Genomic DNA, 21,063 nt, shown 5'->3' with positions numbered 1-21,063 from the left:
GTCTTTTTATGTTTCTTTCCCCAAATTGTAAGAGCCTCCATCTGTTTGCTTTACTGGAACTCGACACTTCCAAATTGTATTAGTCCCGTTCCTTATTTCATTACAGACTCTCATAATGGGCCCAATTAAGACCATCCTAGTCTTCATTCAGTTACTTACTTCAGGCTTTTATTCACACACTGATTTACTCATAAAAGTATAATCTACACTCAAGAACCTCACCAGACCCAAAACAAGATCTGACACTTTCAAACTTCTGCTATATGTCATTTCCAACGGAGATAATTGCCTAATCTGCTTTTTCGGACGGCTATCAGAGGTACAGCGCTTAATCGTCATTCTTGATTCAGAAATCCCAGGACATTCGTCATCGGTCTAGGCTTGGACTCTTTCTCTACATTCACTTGCATCTTTGTTTATTGATTCATTCATTGACTAACTATCGATAACAAAAGGGACACATAAAAATCCCCAAATCCCAAGAAATAATAATGCTGAAACCGCTAAGATCAACAGATGAATCTTAAGATCACACACATAATAACTAAATTCCTTGCTTCTTAGCGCTGGTCCATGCTTGCTCCTTTTTATTTAATTTGCCCATATTTTAAATGTGGTACAAAAAAATGACCACGAACCCACCATTTCACCCCAAAATATGGTTAACAATATCAACCATATTCTTATGTGCTTCTTTTAAAGAGTCAAAAACCTCGGTCGCTTGTAGAAATTTAAATTAGCTATAAAGTGGAATAGTAGTCAAGTCTGAAAGTGATGGAAATGTCCTCATCTTATTCACTCATAAAATCATCAATATCCATGAACATACTAAGTGGATTAGAAATCCGAAGGGTACTAGCAGCTGTTTATATGCTCGTTACTCTCAGATTGAACCAACGAGATCACATTTTCTTGTTTTCAATAAGCAACCAGTATCTTCCAAACAATAAAAGCAGCATTAGTTTCTATCTTTATGTGCTCCTTACCCAAACAGGTATCAGATTTCATCAATTTACATTGGAACTGAGTGCCTCAGAAATATATTAATACTAATAAATACATTAAACACTCTCATAATTAAGGCACATATGGCTCTCCCTGTCCTTGTATATTTATTTCTTCGTTTATTAATTTACTTATAGTAATACTATCCTGAACTATTAACTTAATAGACCAAGAACAAAATCCTAAATACTACTAACATCTGCTGTAAGCTTATTTACCATGTAGGCTGAACGAGTTCTCTGGCCTCAGAGGTGTAGGGTTTAATTAAAATCATGATTCAGACACCCCGGAATGTTCCCCAGTGGTCCACACTTGGCATCCTTCTCTTCATTCACTCGTATCTCTTTATTGACTCCCTCGTTAAGTCACTAATAATGACAAAGTCAATACTCGTGAATAAAAAAAAAAAATCTAAAAGCAAGAGCCTAGAATCTGGCTAAGCTGTGTTATAGACTTATTTCCCATAAAACTAAAAGACTACATGTTTTTTGCAATGGATCTGAGCATTATACATGTAGATTATCAACTCCCTTGCTTTATATCAATCTTACATGTATACTTTGTCCCTTCCTTTAATTTCTTCACATTTTAAGGATGGTACATGTGGTAGCCAGCCTCCAAGATGGTTCCCACTGACCCCCTGAGCTCTGGTAGTGCTGGCCCTGTGTCGCCTCCATTAACTCACGCCTGGCCTCTATGTGGAAGTGATGGTATATGACCCGAGTCTACACTACACGTACGTTTGGGCTTCCACCTTCCTCTCTCTTGGACTGGCTGCTGCAGAGGAAGTCATATTGTGAGGATACTCAAGCAGTTCTGAGGAGAGGTCCAGGAGGGAAGGACTGTGGCCTCCCACCAACCCGCTCCAACGTGCCGGCCGTGTGAGTGAGCCACGGACGCAGGTCCCCAGCCCTGGTCGAGCCTTCAGATGACTGCACTTCTACCTGAAATCTTGGCTGCAAGCCCACGATAGGAAAAACTGCCCACTGTCCTGGATTCCCGCCCCAGAGAAACTGTGACTAATAACAAACGTTTACTGTCGTTTTAAGCCACTAAATTGGAGGGTGACTTGTTATACCATCAATAGATAACCAATACGATATAACGACCAACCGACAATGGTCACTTCATACAATGACCCTGTCTTCCCTCTTCCTAGCTGTCCCCTTCTAGCAGAATCGATGGCCGAGATCTTATCACTGAAAAAATGTTTAAATTAACCATGGCACAAAATATTATACTAAAAACTGTAAAAATGAATAAAAGCCCTCCATCATTTTTAATGGACCTCGGTTGCACTGAAATGGACTAATCATAAACTCTGGTTAATTTCCGTTATTGGTCCCTGCGTGGCATCCTTTGATTTTATTTATGCATTCAGTATTTATTCCTTTGACACAATGTCATAACGAACAAACCGCCTAAACCATGTACGTGAACTCTGACTACTATGTACCACAGTCTCTAGGCTCCTTACCCACAGAGGTAAAAACTAAAATATTTATTGCTATTGAATAGTTAAATCAGCTACTGCATTTTCATTCTGTAAAGTAAAACGCACATTTATACAGAACAGAATGGCAGAAACTAACGTTTTTCAGTGGGCCGAGATCACGAGGGACTAGGTTAATCATAAACCTCCATTCCTATCACATTCTCGATTTTGACTCGAGAATGACTCTAGTTTGAATGTATTGATTTATTTACTGCTTAATTTTTCATTAATGGAGTAAACACTGTTAGAGGCAGCACCCAACATGAGTCGTAAATGTAACCAGTGCTACCATCCACCTGTATACATTCCCTAACCACATAGCTCACAGCCTCAATAATCTTTTTCAAGGACTATATTCGTGCATTGCTTAGAGCGTGCCATGAAGCATTAGTCCAAAATTTACCCTAATTTATACATTTATTGACCCACTGATGTCTTTAATTTAATTAGGCATAAAAGATTAATTTGATCATTTATTCATTTTTTTAGAGAAAAAGAGTAAAACCCACCAGTAATCCAGAATTGAAAGACCATTCATTTCATGCAACTGCATTACGCGCTTTATCTAAAATGAGATAAGTCTAGATTTTCCTCATCTGAAATGATTGAATCATTATCTTTGTATTATGACACCCACTTCTCACTAACTCATGCTCTCTGCCTTCTTTTGAATAACTGACCAAAATATAAACTCATTTGTTCATTCATTTACTTTAGCAATACATTCAAATCGAATACAAGCCAGGACACTGGGCAAGAATACTGACCGATTCCAGTATCTGTCCCTATGCTCACTGTCCACGGATATAACCTGCTAGGTCCTGTTTGCTTTTGTAAACAAAAGTCGGTGAACAAAATCGGTGTGCTTATCATATTCTCAAGACTGGTCTGCGCTCGGCCTTTACTCAATCAGGCACTTATCTAAACAATTATTTTTAATGTAAATGATTTGCTCCTTTTCTGAATGAAACCGACAACCAGTTACCCGCCACCAACCCAAAACAACATGGACGCTCAGGGGATACGCGGCATCCTTTATGGAAAATAGTGATCTATTTTGGTTACTAAACTCAGTGCTTCAGGAAATCACAGAATTCATAATAACCCCTGTTTCACTGCAGACTCGCACACCTGGTCACCGTTCATTGGCACACTCCTTACTTATTCTCGCGTCACTTCCCTTACAGTCCACAGACATTAAGAACTAAAGCTCAAGAGCCTCAAGAACCTGATGTTCACTGACTCCTAATTTTGTTATATCCCCCCTCCCCTCCAAGGAAATAACGAGATGTCTCATTTCTAATGGACCTCAAAGTTAGAGAGTTTAATCAAAATCTTTGAAGCATACACCTCAGAGTACTCATCATTTGTCTACACTGGACACCTTTTAATTCCTTTATTTACGCATTATATATTCTTTTATTCATTGATTCACTACTACTATTACTACTACTACTACTACTACTACTAATAATAATAATAATAATAATAATACAATCAAATCTCATGAATCAAAAAAAGCCTAAGAACGACTGTCCCAATGCCCATTTTCCACAGTGCTAATAGATGATGACAATCTTTGCAATACGTGTGTGCGTTTGCACATATAAATTAATCAACATCCTCGCTTCCTATCAGTTCCATTGGTCCATGTTTGGCCCTTTTTCATTTAAAGATGATGCAATGAGTCACCAAGGGACCCGTAATCTTACTCCACAACTAGAACACCAACAATTTTGTCCATCTTCCTATGCGTTCCTCCCTCAAGAAATTAGCCTAAATCTTTATTAATGGAGAAGCACTTAAATGAGCTGCCATGCGGAAATAAAGCGCAACATGAAGCAGCCCTGAAAATGAATGAAACGCCTTTCGTCTTTCTTATGGGATTTTAGTAGTACGGAATCAGGTTAATCATAAATCCCAATTTGGGCCTGTGCTGGTGTTACTTGGTTTTATTTATTAATATATCCATTTATAACTTTGAAAAATTCAACTGACACCCAGAAACCAACCTCCCGATCCAAGAACATAAACTCTAACTCTTACTGACATCGATCTCCTCTCTCCTTACCCAGAGTGTGTAAAAGCCAAGATCTTTAGCACAGATGAAATCATCTGTGGCGTGTGGTTCGTTTGGTAAAAATGTAGACACTCAAAGGAAAAAAACAATCTAGCGTTAGATTTTTTTCTAGTGGAAGTCAGTGTTGCACTGTTAGATTAATTACAAACTGGGGTCATTTTCATAATCTCATCATTGTCCAAGAATGGTACACCTTACTTATTGACTCATTTAATTTTTATTTTTCAAGAATACGGTGAACCCAAACACGAGAATAAGCACCATTAGTTGTCAGAAACACCTACCCTCGTCCTCCCTGCTAACAGATTTAACGGCTCAGTGACTGCTGCCAGTGGCCCTCGCACGTGCAAGATCGAATAAATATAAATCTGCTTCGCGGCATGTTCTCGCCAGTCGCGCACAAATTTTTCTGATTCACATGTCTAGCGATTCATTGTTTATTCTTGTATGTAATTAAGCATAAAGTAAATTAATTCTGTACCCATTTCTCTAGAGAATTTCTCCACGTCTATGTGGACTTTAGCCAAAGGAACCTAAAGTTCCCTTTCTTCATCTGGACAACATCTGGGCACACCAGGAGCGATCACATCTGGTTCACAGCACATGCACCTCACTGGCCCTTGCTCCGCCTCCTTCTGAATAATTAATCGATATGTGAACGTACTCCTGCGATGCCTGATACAAACAGCTCAGTATCAGTGAACCAAGACACCAGATCACAGCGATGATTATGCTGCCTACATGCTCATGGCCCACAAACATAACTGATTGACTCCTCTCGGATTTTTTATAAAACTCGGGGAACAGAGTTAGACTCATCGTAACTCTGGTCCTGTGACGCTTCCTCAGTGTTGGTTCGTGTTTGGCCCTCTTTCAGTAAGACAATTATTTAAGCAATTGTTTATTTATGTAAACATTTTTTTTGTCCTTTTTCTAATTAAAACACCCTATCGAACAATTAAAGCAGCAACATAGCCTCTTAGGTATATCTGGCCATACTGCCCTCACAGAAGGGTTCACAGCTATGATCTGTTCATCTATGAAGCCCAGGGTTTCAAGTATGCACCAATAATAATCGATGTCTTATTTCATAATGTCATCATTGGTCCAAATGTGGCCCTCCTTATCTTCGTTCATTTACACATTTCTTTATCCATTCATGGGGTCTCTTCCCCAAAGAGTTCACCTCATCTCTTTTTTACAACAGTCCCCAGATTTCCAGGCAGGGGTTAATCACGGTTTTGGATTCAGACCCAGCCCCAACTCCAGGAGTCATCATTGGCCCAAGCTTTACACTCTTCTGACAAATTGTTAACCAAATTAACAATCTGTTAACTGACTCATTCACCGATCCAATACTAATCAATGAAAATAAATCACGAAATCTCAAAAACAAGATCTTTGAATATCACTAAGATCTCTCCGTTTGCTCATTTCCCATAAAGCTTATCCATTAGGTCTCTGTCTGCCATGGCCTCCGTGCAGCTCCAGGGTATTCCTTCTCATTGAGAGAAAAATGTTGAAATCGACTATCATGTCAATAAAAGAGTCCCCCTGACCAAATATATAAACTTTGAATGTTACCTTAGTATTATGCTTCTTAAACACAAAGGTATCAGCCAAAATATTCATCGTTAGATACGATTAAATCAGCTATGGTGTGTTAAATCTAAGGTAAAAAGTAGGCTTTAAAAATAATGAAAAAACATAAATTTAGGTACATTTAAAGGATACTAACTGTAGAGTCTTAGATCAGATTAGACGTAAGACTTGCTTTGTTTCATTAGCTTGAGAGTATCATTACTTTTTACTTAATTATTTAACTTCGATTTTAAACAATGTAATAAGCACCACTGAATCTACCACCTAACCCACAAGTCAGAATTATGACCGTCACAAATATGGCTAAATACTTTACATAAGTAAAGCCTGGATTGTCCATTTTAACCGATTTTTCTTGTGCCGCCTGGGTAAATTTAAAGCCTTGTTTCATGGCATATTCTTAACAATGGTCCAGTCTGACTCTACTTAATGTATTCGTTCATTCATTCATTCATTTGTTTACACATTTAATTATTTATGGAATAATTTCACCAGTTATTTACTACATAAAGGCAAAATGGTTAGCAACCCAGGACCGAAATCCATACTATTATGGGCATCTGGCTACATGCACATTATGTAAAAAATGGGAAAAGCCTAGATTTTTAAAAAATATGGATATCACTTGTATAAAACAAAAGTCATTATCCTTACTTCCTAATAAAGCTCATCACTGGTGTGTGTTTTACATCTTTTAAATAAAATATGAATCTATTCATTCACTTATAACAATATATAATTATGTCATTATTATAATTATAACTCTGGACAAAAACTTTGAATGATATTAACGTGATCATATGCTCAGAGTAAACCATCTTAATCATAACTCTTGTCATAGGATATAATCTCGTCATTAGTCCACGATCATTTTTTAAATTCTAAAATTATTTATTTACGCAAACATTTTGCTCTTTTCTTAATAAAATCAACAATCGGCCACCCACCATCCATCCCTAATAAAAACATTCAATCGCGGGCATACCTGTCTATTTGCTCACTGCTAAAAGGGCTGAAACCTTGATCTAGTGCTTTTCCCAGACCGCAGTGTTTCAGACGAGTTTCAAAACCTGTGTTCGTAATTGAACAACGTGCGGCTTTCCAGGTCTTCATTCATTTTTTCGTCTCTTTCCTTACTCATGAATTATTTGACTTATAAGTTTCAATACCCATACCCAAGTAACACAGAGCCCGAGAACGGGATCCTGAATACTCCTTCCTCTCATCACCAGAAATTTACCTCAGAGGAAGTAACTAGACCTCTTCTTCTGATGACCTCAGAGCCACAGAGTTTAACCAGACCCTTAGTTCAAACATCTGGGATGCTCATCGTGGGTCTAGACTTGACATTTTTGGTCTCCATTACTATCTTCCTTTCTGAATCATTTTTACACGCATAAATTATAATACAATCAATACCCAGAATCACAAATGCCAAGAACAAGATGAATGACTATTAAGTCTATTCACACTTGTCCCACAGACCTAATGAACTTGATGTCTTTCTTCAGTGTCCTGCTGGGTTGCGTGTGAGGACCGATCAACGGCTGTGCTTCATCTCAGTGCCACCCCGATGACAGGTTTGGGCTCGTCTCTTTAACGTGTGCACATTGTGAAGATGGCAGAATGAATAACTACGAACCGCCACCTTTTCACGCAACGGAAGCAGTCTCACTTTCTCCCACGCTCCTATGCTCACCGCCCTCAACAAGTAAACGGCCTCCATTGTGATTAAGAGAGGGACGTCTGAATACATTCTGGTGCCACACTAAAACGGACTATTGTGTGGCCCGAAAAATTATTCATCACGAACTTTGGTTCATATTCCCATCCTTGGTCAATGGTTGATGTTTCTATAAAATCCCTAAAATCGGAAATACCATTACATGTTTTTACGTGGACGTGACTTTTGACCGTATAACTGGATCATATCACACGCGCATTATTGGCCCAAAAACTGCACTTCTTTTTATTTATCGGCTTATTTTATTTTTATTTTTAAGCAATGTAGCAAGTAAGCGTCACAGAATCCAACATCCTACTCAAGATTAAGGCTCACTGTAACCATCACATGTGCGCATGGGCAGATTCCCGACTCTTAGTTATCACATTCATGAACTTTACGTGTGCAGAAAAGGACTGACTTAAACCTAGCATCATGGCACATTCTCACCAATAACTCTAGCTCTATCTAACTTTCTGATTTTATCAATTCTTTCACTTATTTTTAATTATTAATTAAATAACATGATCATTTATTCATTTTTCTAAAAATACATTGTATACTAAATACATAAAATGTATAAATATGGGTGATAAGGTAATATATAATATAAATATAAAATATAATAAAATTACATATAATATAGTAAACTCTTCAACTGAAACTCAGAACTGAAATACTACTGTTACATGTACATGTCTCCATGTACCTAATCCAAGTATGAAGAAACGAGGTCTCATTTTCTTCAAATGGAAAGCAGCGTGGTATAGCAGGATTAGTATTTAACCTCATTTCACATCACATGTTCTATATTCTCCACTGTTTGCCCTATTTTAAGTAATCATTTGAGATATAATCATAGTCACGCAATAACTTATAACAATATATAATTACTCAAGAATCTACAGACCCTACACTTGAACACCAAAAATACTACCAACTGCCCACAGGCTCATCACCCACAGAAACAACTGACTATATGTAACCTTTTTCATTTGTTTTGTTTTGTTAATAAAATCAGTGAACACAATTAGATTAATCCTAACTGGTGTCACATAACACATTCTCAACCCTGGCCCACGCTTGCTTCCTCCCAATTAGATAGTTAGGTAACCATTTGTTTATGGAAACATTTTTTCCTTCTTCTCAATAAAGCCGGCAACCAGCAACCTCCCACCAACCCAAAATGGCAATATGGACACTTGGCTGCATCTGACTACGTGCCTACGTGTCTGGAGTCCCTTTGTGCTCCAAAGGGAGCAATAATTTTTATCTACGTGTTATATTGGAACTCTCTGTAAACAAAAATATTACTAATAATACTTGTTTCATGACACGGTCTCATAAATGATCCACATGTGATCCTCTTCATCTTCACCCACTTACACATTTACGCATTCACATCAATGCAATCCAGACCCAGGAAGAGCTAAGACCCAAGAGCCAAATCCCCAATGGACTTGAACTTCGTCTGTCAGCTCAGATCCCTTAGAGGAAATAACTAGGTCTCTTTCCAACAGACCTCAGAGTGTCAGATTTAATCAACATTATTTGATTCATGGCTTTACTGATAAAAATTGATTCCCGTGAATCACAAAAACCCAAAAACAATACCTTTGAATATTGCAGGGAGCTGTTTACAGGTTTCTTTCCCACGGAGCTAATAAATGAGATCTCTTTTTAATTGGACCTCAGCGTTGCACATGTGGATTAATCAAAACCTTGCTTCATGCCCGTCCACGTGTTTTACCATTCTTTGTTTGCTCACCTTTTCTTTAATTTATTCGTATTTTAAAAAATAGTAGAATAGACTTACCATCTTACCCTATGACAAGAACACTGATACTTTCTATTGTCCTAGGAGCTTTCTCCCAATGATCTAGTGACCGGCCTCGTTATCGATAGAGCAATTTTCTTAAAATGTGGTGCAAAAATAAATGGAATATTAAGCAACTGTGAAAAAGAATGTAAAACTTTCCAAGTTTGTTTTCATGTACCTCAGGTGCACTAAAATGGATTCATCTTACTCAGTGGTTCATTACACACCCCAGTAGTGGCCCACATGGGGTATTCGCGGCCTTATTTACGTTTGCGGTAGCTGCTCATTCCTTTGAAACAATTTCATGGCTGACATGAATTACCCACTCCAAACCAAGAACATGAACTCGGTTACTTACCAGTCCCTTTGCTCCTTATCCACAGAAGTAACAGTCAAGACCTTCATCGCTAGATAATGAATACGTCAGATGAGTATATTGAATCTGTGGAGGAAAAGGCAAATTTTAGAAAACTGAAGAAGTAGTGTAGATTTTTTTTTAAGAGACCTTAGTTCTGTCGTACCTGTTTTATCATAAAAACCTCTGTTGTCATCACAGTCCATTAACCTGAGAATGGTTCTCTTTTAATTTATTATCTTAAATTAGTAATGTATATAATATACTGACAACTGTTGAATCAACACCCTAGTAGAAGAATTAAGAACTATAGCAATTCCAAGTTCTATCTATCGAACCCACATAGGTGAGAGCCCAGATGATCTTTTCTATGTGTCCTCCTTGATTCTAATTAAATTTACATCCTTATTCCTTGATATAGTCCCACCACTGATCCATGCTTAACACCATAAATGTTTTCATTTTTGTTTTTCATTTATTTATTCGTAAAATAACATACATATTTTCATTTTTCAAAACAAAAGCACAATGATCTATTACGGGTAACTGACTCGAGGCTCTTTACGCAAAAGTGGGCAAAGCCTTTTGCCAAAACCCTTCTATTTACATGGACATCAGAAGAGTAGAGTGAGATTAATAAACTTTTTTTACTGACATAGTATCCTCATGATCTGTCCTCTTTTAGACAATCTCTTTCTTCATTTGCTTATAATAATATCATCGACATGGTGAACCTACATATCCCGGGCAAGAGCCCTAAACTATACTGGCATCTGCCCCTAAATTCAATACCCACAGAAAAACAATCATATGCGTTTTTCAGAAATGATACTGGTTGAGAAGAACTGATATTAGATCTAAACTTTTTGAATGAATGTTAGTTGTGAAAATACCGGATTAACCATAATCCTTGGCTTCTATCAGGGTGCAGATTCAGCAGCTGTCAGTATATTCTATACATTAATAATTTAAGACAATGAATTAAAAGAGAAACATTCTTGGGTTAGCGGACCGCCCCATTTTCCACACTGGTCCATGCGAGGCCCTCCTTCTCACCACTGACCCAGCCTTTTTTTATCTACTTAATTAATAATTCTCAATTATTATTTCAGTGAGCTCCATGGAATTGCTCACCTAAAATCAGAACGAAAACAATGACCATTACCAACATCTGTCTTTATTCTCTCTCCCACACAAGTGACAGCCTCAAGGAGGGAGATCTCACCTCACTTGCCCAGCGGGGTTCCAGAGTCGCAATGGCGTGGCCTGCTCTGTGCCTCCCCTTCTCTCCCTTTGCAATGGGGATGGTTCCAACACAGTACGTCTACCATGTGGGGACCGACAACCTGTCTAGCTTACAAGTCTCTGAATAAAGAGGAGTCACACCCAAACACCCAAATCGGAAGTGGATCACGATGGACTTTGAACCAAAGCACTGGCTTTATGGATTCTGGGATGTTTTGAAGAGTAGTATTTCATGTATGGACGTGAAGTAAATATTTCTCACCAACTGGGAGAAATGCGGCAGGTTATGTCATTTTTCAACAAATATTCCCTCTCCCTTCCCAGTCCTCCACGGGAAGAATATCCTTCCCATTGATGTTATGGCGGCCATGTGACTGGCCTCGCTCAAAGGAGCATCAGTGGGCGTGACTCAACTAAATGATCTCCACTATAAGACGAGCACGTCCCAGACAACACGACTCCAATATCCAGGAACAGAGACTAGGGAGGCGAGTGAGGCAGATGGGACCCGATCCACTGCAAGACCCCAAGGACTCATATGTAAGAAAAAAATATCATTGTTGTTACTAATATTTTATAAGCTGCTGAAATTGTGGGGGTTTTGTTACGTAGCATAATCATAGCAATGACTAACTCGTACATTTCATTCCTTTCGCTTTTAGCAATTTATTCCTTTATCGATTTTTTTGTAATAGAGTCAATGAAATCACCATGACTACACCATCAAACCCAATTTATGTTAGTATAAATAATATATATACTAATAATATATGGATTTAAATTACAGATATAAGATTAGATAGACATAGTCTTTGTAATTCTTACTCATAAATGGAGAAACAAAGACCTTTATATAATAGACTTTAGTTGTGCAGAAATTATTAATATAAATATTTAGTTCGTGATACACTTTCATCATTGGTCCGTGTTTGGTCCTCTTTTTGTATATTGGCAACTAGTTATGTCTGTCTATACATTCCTCACCAACAAATATATGAGACCTCTTATGTATGGATGACAATTGTGGTGACTTGTATTAATCACAAGCTTTGGTCCATGCCACACTGCCATACTTGGACCATGCAGACAGTCTCTATTCCTTATTATTCATTTTTCTGAGGTAAGTAAATTAATAATATAACCTACATCTCAAAAACCACTGTTCGACCCACCAACTACAACTCTGACAATGAGCTTTTGATCCTGTCCCACCAAGGTACATAGACTTTCAACATTAGCGAAATGTTTACATAAACTACGGGGCACACATTCAACATAACAGTAAATAGCTGACTAAATAAATGGAGAAGACTAGTTTATTTTTATGAACCAAAAGAATTTTTTGCCAGTGAATCTAATTATGCAAAACTGGATTAATTACAATCTTTTTTATGGTACTCTCTCATCTCTGACCCATCATTAACCTTCTTTTATTAATTTAAGTATTTAATTATTCACATTTAATATTCAAGAAACTCCCATGAAACAACCACTCGATGCAACGGACGGAGTAGACATCAACTGCATATGACTATTTAAACATAATTAGTAAAAATGAAATAAAATGAAAAATTCAGTTCCTCGTGCACACTAGCCACATTCCAAGTGCTCAACAGTCACACGTGGCTACCATATTGGACTGAATAAATTACAGAACATGTCCGTCGATGCAGAATGTTCTATTGGACAGCATTAGTATTTACTCTTTACCCTTCGATAATAGTCTAGCACTTCTTCTAATGAAGCTAAATTGGATCAATCACTACTCTTGATCATCCGTCCATGCTGATTCTCTTTTGTTTGATTTGATTATTTGTAAAGGACTTTTCATGAACAACCACACATCCAATCTCTTACCCCATAAGTAGAACACAAATGTTACCTTTCAAGTCCTTTTGTGCTCCTTGCTCCAAGAGTTAATAGCCTAGATCTTTATCCCTGGAGAAATGTCTAAATAAACTATGCACAAAAACACAATGCCATACAAAACAGCTGGCGAAAGGAAAGAAATGGGCTAGAATATTTTTTGGAAGTCGAATATACTATAAGTCGAATTAACTATAATCCTTTTATGTTTGGCCCATTCCCATCGCCAGCCTATGTTTTGACTTTTCTTGTTTTTTATACGTTCATAGAATTGTTTTCAGTACAAAAATCAATATCCAACATATCACCATGCAAAAACAAGAATATTGACTACTTAATCCTTAACCAACACAATTTTTAAATGGACCTAGCTGTACAGAATTAGAATAATCTTAATTCTGGGATAACGAGATGTTATCTTCATTGAGCCATGCTTCTCTTCTCTTGCTTCATTCATTAATTTGTTCATTCATTCATTTAACTTACTTATGAATGCCCTCAAACAACTGTCCAGCCTCACATTTAAGAAAATTGACTATTACTTACATTTTCTTTACAAACCTTATCCACCCAAATGAGGGTCAAAATTCTTATTAATATTGCATGATTAAATAATCTATGGTGTATATATTTTGTGCAGCAGAAAACAATTGTTCAAAAAATGAAAAATTTTAAAAAAATGAATAGCCTATATCATTTTTAATGGCTCTCACTTTTATAGAACTGAATTAAGCGCCTTGGTTTATTGTCATCATTGGCCTACACTTGACCCTTTTTAATTTTATTTATCCCTTTAAAAATATCAAAAAAGAATACCTAAGAATCTTAGCCAACAAATAGAAAACTACCAATACCTTATGTCTCTATGTGTACCTCTCACTGAGTTAATAGCCTAAACTTCATCAATAGGGAAGTGTTTATATAAATCATAGTGTATGAATTAACAGTATGGTGTTATTAAAATAAATTAAAAACAGATAATTTTGTTTTAATGTCCCTCAAAATTGTAGAATTGTGTAATCATAAATCTTAAGTCATGATACATTGTTTTCGTTAGTTCATGCTTGACCTTCTTTGATTTATGTATACAGCCATTTATTTTTAATAAATCAATAAACATGTGAATCCACCACTCAACCCAAGAATAAGAAAAGGTAACAATTATATTTATCTCAACAGATACATATTACACATGCATAATACAGTTAAACATATACACAATCAATATAATTACACATGTGTAAAATTGTTTCTTTTTATTTGCTCATTCCCCACACAGGGCAGAGCCCAGTCACATTATTTTTTAGATTGGTGACAGCTATGCCTAACAAAATTCATCACCTTTGGTACATGACACAGTCTCATCGGCATAGAGACACAAGGCTCTAGGCTTGGCCATTTTATTTGTGCCGTCCATGTTTAATAATGCACACTCCCATCAACCAGCCACCCAACCGTAAAACGATGCCGACCATCACTCACCTTGGCTGGTCCGTGTTCCGTTTCCCAGACACGTAGCGGCCAAGGTCTTTATCATCAGGCCCACTCCAGGTCTCCGTCCTGTGAAGTACAAGGCAGATATTTTAGGATAAGACAACCTGGGTGCTTCTTAACAGCTGTCAGGTGAGCAGCACGGGACCCATCACAATCTTTGGCTTACGACGCAGTCTCGCCATTGGCCCAACCATAGCTCTCATCTTCCGTATTTTTTCGTCTAAAGATTTTATCACAGTGAACATGCACAAATTCGCCACCCTAATCAAAAGCAAGAATAACAACAATTGTAAGTATCTGTCTCTACACTTCTTACAAAGAACCAGCCCAGATCTCACTCCCGAGAGACTCAGATGCGCAGAGTTGGAGTAATAATCATCTTTGATTTCAGATATAATCTCGTTATTGTTTTCCACTTGTCCTTCTTATTGCTCTCACTTACTTTTTAAATACAGTAAACACACATGAGCTCAGCACTAACCCAAAAGAAAAATACCAATTAGTACCTAGATCAGTATTTGCGTACCAATGCTTCTTATCCACAGAGGTAAGAAATTTGTTTGTTTCATTACTTTAAATAGTCCACAATTGTACATAAGTTAGATTGATCTCAATCCATAATTCATAAAACATCTTTGGTGGTCATTCTTGGCCCTCTTTCAATTTGTCATTTCTTTTATTACTCGTCAAATTTATTTTTAACTACACGGCAAAGACACTTGAAGCCACCTTTCAGCCCAGAGCCAATGACTGCTCCATATACCTGTTGCTATGGGTCCTACCCACAGTCCCAACTTGCTGGGTTGGGTGAGGGGTGAACTAGATTACTCATAATCGTGTTTAAAAACAGCTTCTCATCATCAGCCCATGCCTGGCCCTCTTTAATTTTATTTATGCATATGCCTTCATCTATGACTATTTGGTGAACACCCATTAAATGCCCATATACTGTTTATAGTCTCTTTCTCGTGGCCAAGATTTTCTCTGGTGGACAAACCAGGTGTGTCTATTCTAAGGAAGACAAAGCCCCATTAAGCGGAGGAAAACAGCCTCGACCTTTTCTGTTTGCTAATGTCAGGTTAGCAGACCTGGGTTAATCATAATCTTTTGTCCAGAACACATTCTCACAATTGCTCTATTCCAGGCCTTTATTATATTATTTTTAAGAGTAAAATTAACCACCACAAACCACTCTGATCTCTTCATGTCCCTCGGTTGTGGAGAATTAATCACAACCCTTGGTCCATGATCCAGTCTCACTCACTCTTCCCGGCGAGCCTCTCTTATTGTGTCATTTGTTAAAACCAGGACGATAACCACACATGACCCTCCCCCATCCCCTTACAGCCTCTGCCTTAAATCATCACCTCCAATCTCCTGGGTACCCTCCCTTTCCTCCTTTATATGTGTTAAATGTTATCACACATACGTATTCTTAGAAAGTATTGTCATGGGCCAGTAGCTTACTGGGCCTCTGCTGGGCCTCCGTCAGGGGGAAAATTAAATACACGTGACTGACGTAGGTGCACACCTGCCAGGGGCAGTCAGAGGACTCAAACCGAGCTCCCTGGACTCTGTGTGCCACCTCCGCCCATGCTCACAGGCACGAGGTAATGGTGTCCCACGCTTAGGGCACACATGCTCACACCACATGGCCCACCTCCAAACCCAGCCCAAAACCTGCCGAGATGGGCGACGTCAGGCAAGTGACCTTAACCTCTGAGAGGCCGCTTCCCTAAGTGGACGACAGCCACGGTTCTCTTCCCTAAGCAGATTTAGCCATTATTTTCGTGCCAAAGTCAGCCAGGTAACCCCACACACACACCCCATCTGAGCCCCTCACCCAGCCTCTGTTCCCTCTGCAGCAGCGCCCACGCGGTGGTGCTAGACAGACAGACAGACCAGGTTCCACCCCAGCAGGCACTCATGAGCTGTGTAACTGCAGAGACGTGACCTGGCCTCTCTGTCTTGTGCCCCGACTGGTGCGATTTGTAGACCGAGGATGGGAGGGAACACCTCGCGGATCCGAGCTGAGGGTGAACTGCAGAACAGCTCCCCGCGGCTCCCGCCCCGGCCCGTGCCACCCACCACGCTGGTCAAATGGTCCCCCGTCTAACTGGACCAAGAATGACGCTCAGGCCAAGTCGAGGGCTTCGGGAAGGATGGGCCTCGGGCAGGAAATGGCTGGGATCTGTTCCGTTTTGGACATGGCATCAAAGTTTGAACAAGTGCCCTGGAAAGTAGAAACCCAAGGAAGGGGTTCACTGCGTGAATGGGGCTGCTCCCAGGGGCGTCTACACCAGGTTGATCCCCGAAACCAAAGAGGGTTCTGCTTTGACCCTCCTGACAATACACGCCAGCTTCCTTCCCCCTCTCCCGGGCCGGCCCAGGAGGTGTCCAGCCCGCTGGCCTCAGAGCACCTCTGAGACCTGGAAATAACAAACACATTTAAAACATGCGCACGTTATGCATGCGTCTGGCAGGTAATATATTCATAAACACATCCACTTGGGGACTTTCCTGAGGGAGTCGCGGAAAGAACACTAGGCATGGAACCAGGACCAGTCCTGCCTCCGCCTTCCTGGCACCGCGGGGGCCGTGCCCTCTCGGAGCCTCGGGGAGCAGGCGACAATCCAGCCTTCCCTCCCTCCCAGGTGGTACGAAAATGAAAAGCATCAAGTTTAAGTGCAAGTTCCCTCTAAGCAACAGAGGACCATGGATGCTGCATCTCCTGGACCCGCACGCAGCACTCACAGCGTGCCTGAGCATACATTACCCCGCGTGAGCCTCGCGACAGCCATCCTGCGAATTAGACATAATAATCATAATTAGCCGATGTTTATAGAATGCATACTCTCTACCAGGCGCCATGCTGCCTGCTTTGCAAAGCCTGACAGTCCCCTGGGACAGGTACAATTCAGTCTCTTCTGTTCTTTTCTCTCTCCCCCAATAAGTTTTTGTGCAAGGCACTGGTGTAGGTGCCAAGGGTACAGCGAGGATGAGAGCTAACATCCTTGGGGGCAGACACCAAGATGGACCCTATTCAAACACCCAAGCGCGACACGCGGGCGCTGAGGTGGTGATGACAACTACAGTTGACTCATGAGCAAATCCACTCGTCCACGGATTTTTTAAAATAAAGGCTGTAGATATATGTTCTCATCCTTATGATTTTCTTAATAACGTTCCTTTCTCTAGTTTATCGTAAGACTGCAGTATGTCATTACACGTAACATCGAAAAATATGTGTTGTGGATTGATCATGTGGCCGCCAAGGCTTCTGGTCGACAGCAGGCTATTAGTAGTGAAGTTTTTAGGGAGTGAAAAGTTATACTCAGATTTTTGACCGCGCGAGGGAGGGGAGTTGGCAGCACCTCTAACCCTCGTGTTGTCCGAGTGTCAAGTGTATGGAGGAAAATCGAGCAGGAAGGGAGGCGACAGAAACAATGAGAAGGACGAAGGCTCGCCGAGAAGGTGACATCATTAGCCCCATTTTACGTGTGAGAAAACTGAGCCTCAGAGACGTAAAGCGACTTACGAGTGGGCACACGCTGGGAAGATGCTGAGCGACGAGGCAGATGCGAGATGCGCATCTCGGGGCTTAGCCCATCGGCAGATTTTTCGAGACGTATCTGTGGAGCTGAAGCCAGGATTTCGGGGAGGCCTGCTGATCTGCCCTCCGGCCCAGTGTGTGACCCCCGCTCCTGCCTCGCACCCCTTCAGGCTCTAGAGTCATTCTCGCATCTTCTTCCCTTAGCACGCAGTCAAAACATGAGCTACCGGAATTTTAATTAGACTCGATGAATCGTACCGCAGGGCGTTAGTGATATGTCTGACCCCTGCATGTGCTGCTTAAGAAATACATTTAGGGTCCAGGGAATAAGAAGCCCCAAGCTCCCTGATGGACCAAGAGGGGGAGTCCAACTTGGGTGAATCCCAAGGAGTGCAGATTGTTTTAGGTGCAATCGTTTAAAAAAAGAAAATGGGGAGGATATGGGTTTGGAAGAAAAGCAGAATAGAGTCAAATTCCGGTTTGATATTTGTTTCCTATATGATTTGGGGTGAGTCATTCACCGTTCCCAAACCTTTTACGTTAATGGAGGATGATAACTGCTATCACGAAGGTGGTCGTGACGATTTAGAGGAGATGCAATTATGCCAAGCGACTAGAAAAGGCCTGAGCATGTGGTTGGGTCAGGGCTTACTCATCTGCCCAGGAGCGCCGGTGGAAGGGAGGCTGCCTGCTGTCTCTCGGGGCGCCGTGAAGGCAGCTGGGGCTGAGAGCTGACGCTGAGCAGCTCCCGCACCATAGCTGGGACTTGGTCCCTGTGAGCTGGCAGCCCACCTGTTGTCCCAGAGCCAGTCAGAACACTCAGAGGCAGAAGGCAAGAGCTGCAGCGGCAAGCTCACTCAGAGAGAACCTCTGTTCACTGAACTTGGTGAGAAACCGACTACTCAAACTTGGTGAGAAATCAACTACTGTCTCTCCTCCATCCATCCATCCATCCATCATCCATCACCCATCCATCCATCCACTCACCCACCCACCCTCTGCATTTTAATTTACTCGCCCACCTCACCAGCATTTATCGGCCGGCCAGCCAGCGCTGTGCACTGACGGGTCTCGACTCGGGGGTCCCTCCATCCACGGACCTGACCCCTCGCCTTCCCCGTTTCTATTCGGCACAGAAATCAGACGAACCTGGATCGGAATCCTGGGTCCCGCTTCCTAGCCGATCTTGCACAGGTCACTAACCTTGCAAGGTCCTCTCATCTGCAAAATAAAGGGAAGTGAGATGTACTAGGTCAGGATTTAGAGAGTGGACATTCCAGCCCCTGGCCAGAGCAAATGGTCATTAAAATTTCACTCCCTCAGCTTCTTCCACCGGGCTGGGATTTCTGCTGAGACAGAGCCGCTGCATCCTGCACGGCAGACTGAGAAAGACTTTTTAGAAGCGACGTGCCATGCTTTAGCAGTGTGCACCCCTCCGAAGAACCCCAGGGCTGGGCAGTGGCCAGAGCAGTTTGGGGTGGGGGTCCCTCCTGGACTCCCAGCGGAGAGTGCCACCTAGTGGACTGGCAACAAGTGGGGTCCCTTGTGGGTCCCGGGACACAGCAACCGCTGTCTGCTGTGAGGCGGCTGAGTTGTGAGCCAACCGGGAGGTCCCAGCCCCCCGCCTGCAGGCTGCTCTGGTTGGGATGTGGTTCACGTATATGGTCTCAATCATCAAGGGGGCTGGGCTGCTGGAGCCTTTTGTTTTGCGGCCCACAGCCAGCCCCGTTTCGCCTACCCCACTCAACTCCCCTTTGGAGGTTTCCAGGGAAAATATTCTAGCAGCTCCTGCTTGCCGAGTGTCTGCTACGTATTAGATGCAGCGAGCAGGGCTTCACGTGCATGGCCGCTGATCCTCGCTAAAGGACCCTGGGAGGGAACCCAGAACTGGCCCCATTCTCCGTGAGAAACCCGGTTTGCCGAGGCCGGGTTTCTAACTAAGAGTAAAGAGCCAACCCCCTGAATTCGTAGCTATACTTACCTTCTGTAACCCCGGTGGCCCCTGAAGAGTGTGGGAAAGAGTTTGGACACTGACTTAGAGAAGCCAACTGAAAAAGAAGTTTAGGCGTCCATCGGAGAGGTTTGAAAGCTGAGTAAATGCTGGATGGCACCAAGCAAACACTGATCAGTTTTTAACCGCGGTGATGGCGTCGTGGTTACGTTTCTAACACAGGAAAGCGTTCTATTTTAGAGATAGGTGCCGAAAAATTCTCAGAGGGAACGACGCTGCGTCTGGAATTGGCTTCGCGGCAGCCGGGCGGGGCGGGGGCTGAAAGGCAGTAGGAGCTGGGCTGCTGGTGGGGGACAGCCGTCTGAAAAGGGGGTAACTCGTGATGAACACACATACGGTTTCTCTGCTTCTGTGTGGTTTGGACTATCTTGTAAGTGAAGAGTTTTCAAATCGGCCAGGGGAAACAAAGACGAGGGAGAGGGAGAGGGAAGCCACGCAGAAGCGCCGAGGGGCCCGGGACGCGGCCGCATCCGGCAGAGTGAGGGGCTCGCTCTTAGAGGGCAAACGCCCCACAGCGTAGGAGACGCTGGGAAGAGGCCGGGCCCGTGGGAGCCAAGCATCCCGAACTGGGATGGAGGAGACAGTGCAGGGGTTCGGGGTGCTTCGAATCGAGTCGCCACCAACTGCCCCCAGCACCCCCTTCCTCCTCGGATCCCCCAGCCCCGCCAGCCCAGGCCACCTTTCTCCACCAGGGTTGCCCCAGGCCTTCCCACACTCCCCAGACCTTGAGCCCCCCTCGCCCCCACCCCTCCCCGGATGCTGCAGCCTCCTTGCTGGCTCTAAGGGGGCCTGAGTGCACCCCCCTTCTCCAAGGC

The 21,063-nt window shown here is 41.8% G+C and overlaps 1 long non-coding RNA gene and 1 other non-coding gene across 2 annotated transcripts in view; both read right to left on the bottom strand.

The window, feature by feature from the left end:
• The window catches only part of LOC120619701 (uncharacterized), a 77,418-nt gene extending 56,552 nt beyond the window's left edge, over positions 1–20,866 (bottom strand). Inside the window, exons 1-3 of the long non-coding RNA XR_005657615.1 lie at positions 19,265–20,866; positions 14,673–17,486; positions 10,083–10,166 (exon numbers count right to left, since the gene is read on the bottom strand). This is a non-coding gene — a long non-coding RNA (uncharacterized LOC120619701). The remainder of the gene's footprint in view (positions 1–10,082; positions 10,167–14,672; positions 17,487–19,264) is intronic.
• On the bottom strand, positions 3,803–3,874 carry LOC120620005 (small nucleolar RNA SNORD113/SNORD114 family). The gene has a single exon (XR_005657721.1). It is a non-coding gene; the product is annotated as a small nucleolar RNA SNORD113/SNORD114 family (small nucleolar RNA).
• Positions 20,867–21,063: the final 197 nt, after the last annotated feature.

The sequence above is a fragment of the Pteropus medius genome, unplaced genomic scaffold, assembly GCF_902729225.1.
Source record: "Pteropus medius unplaced genomic scaffold, Ma_sr-lr_union100, whole genome shotgun sequence".
NCBI classification, from domain to species: Eukaryota; Metazoa; Chordata; class Mammalia; order Chiroptera; family Pteropodidae; genus Pteropus; species Pteropus medius.
This window is presented reverse-complemented; position numbering and strand designations above follow the sequence as displayed.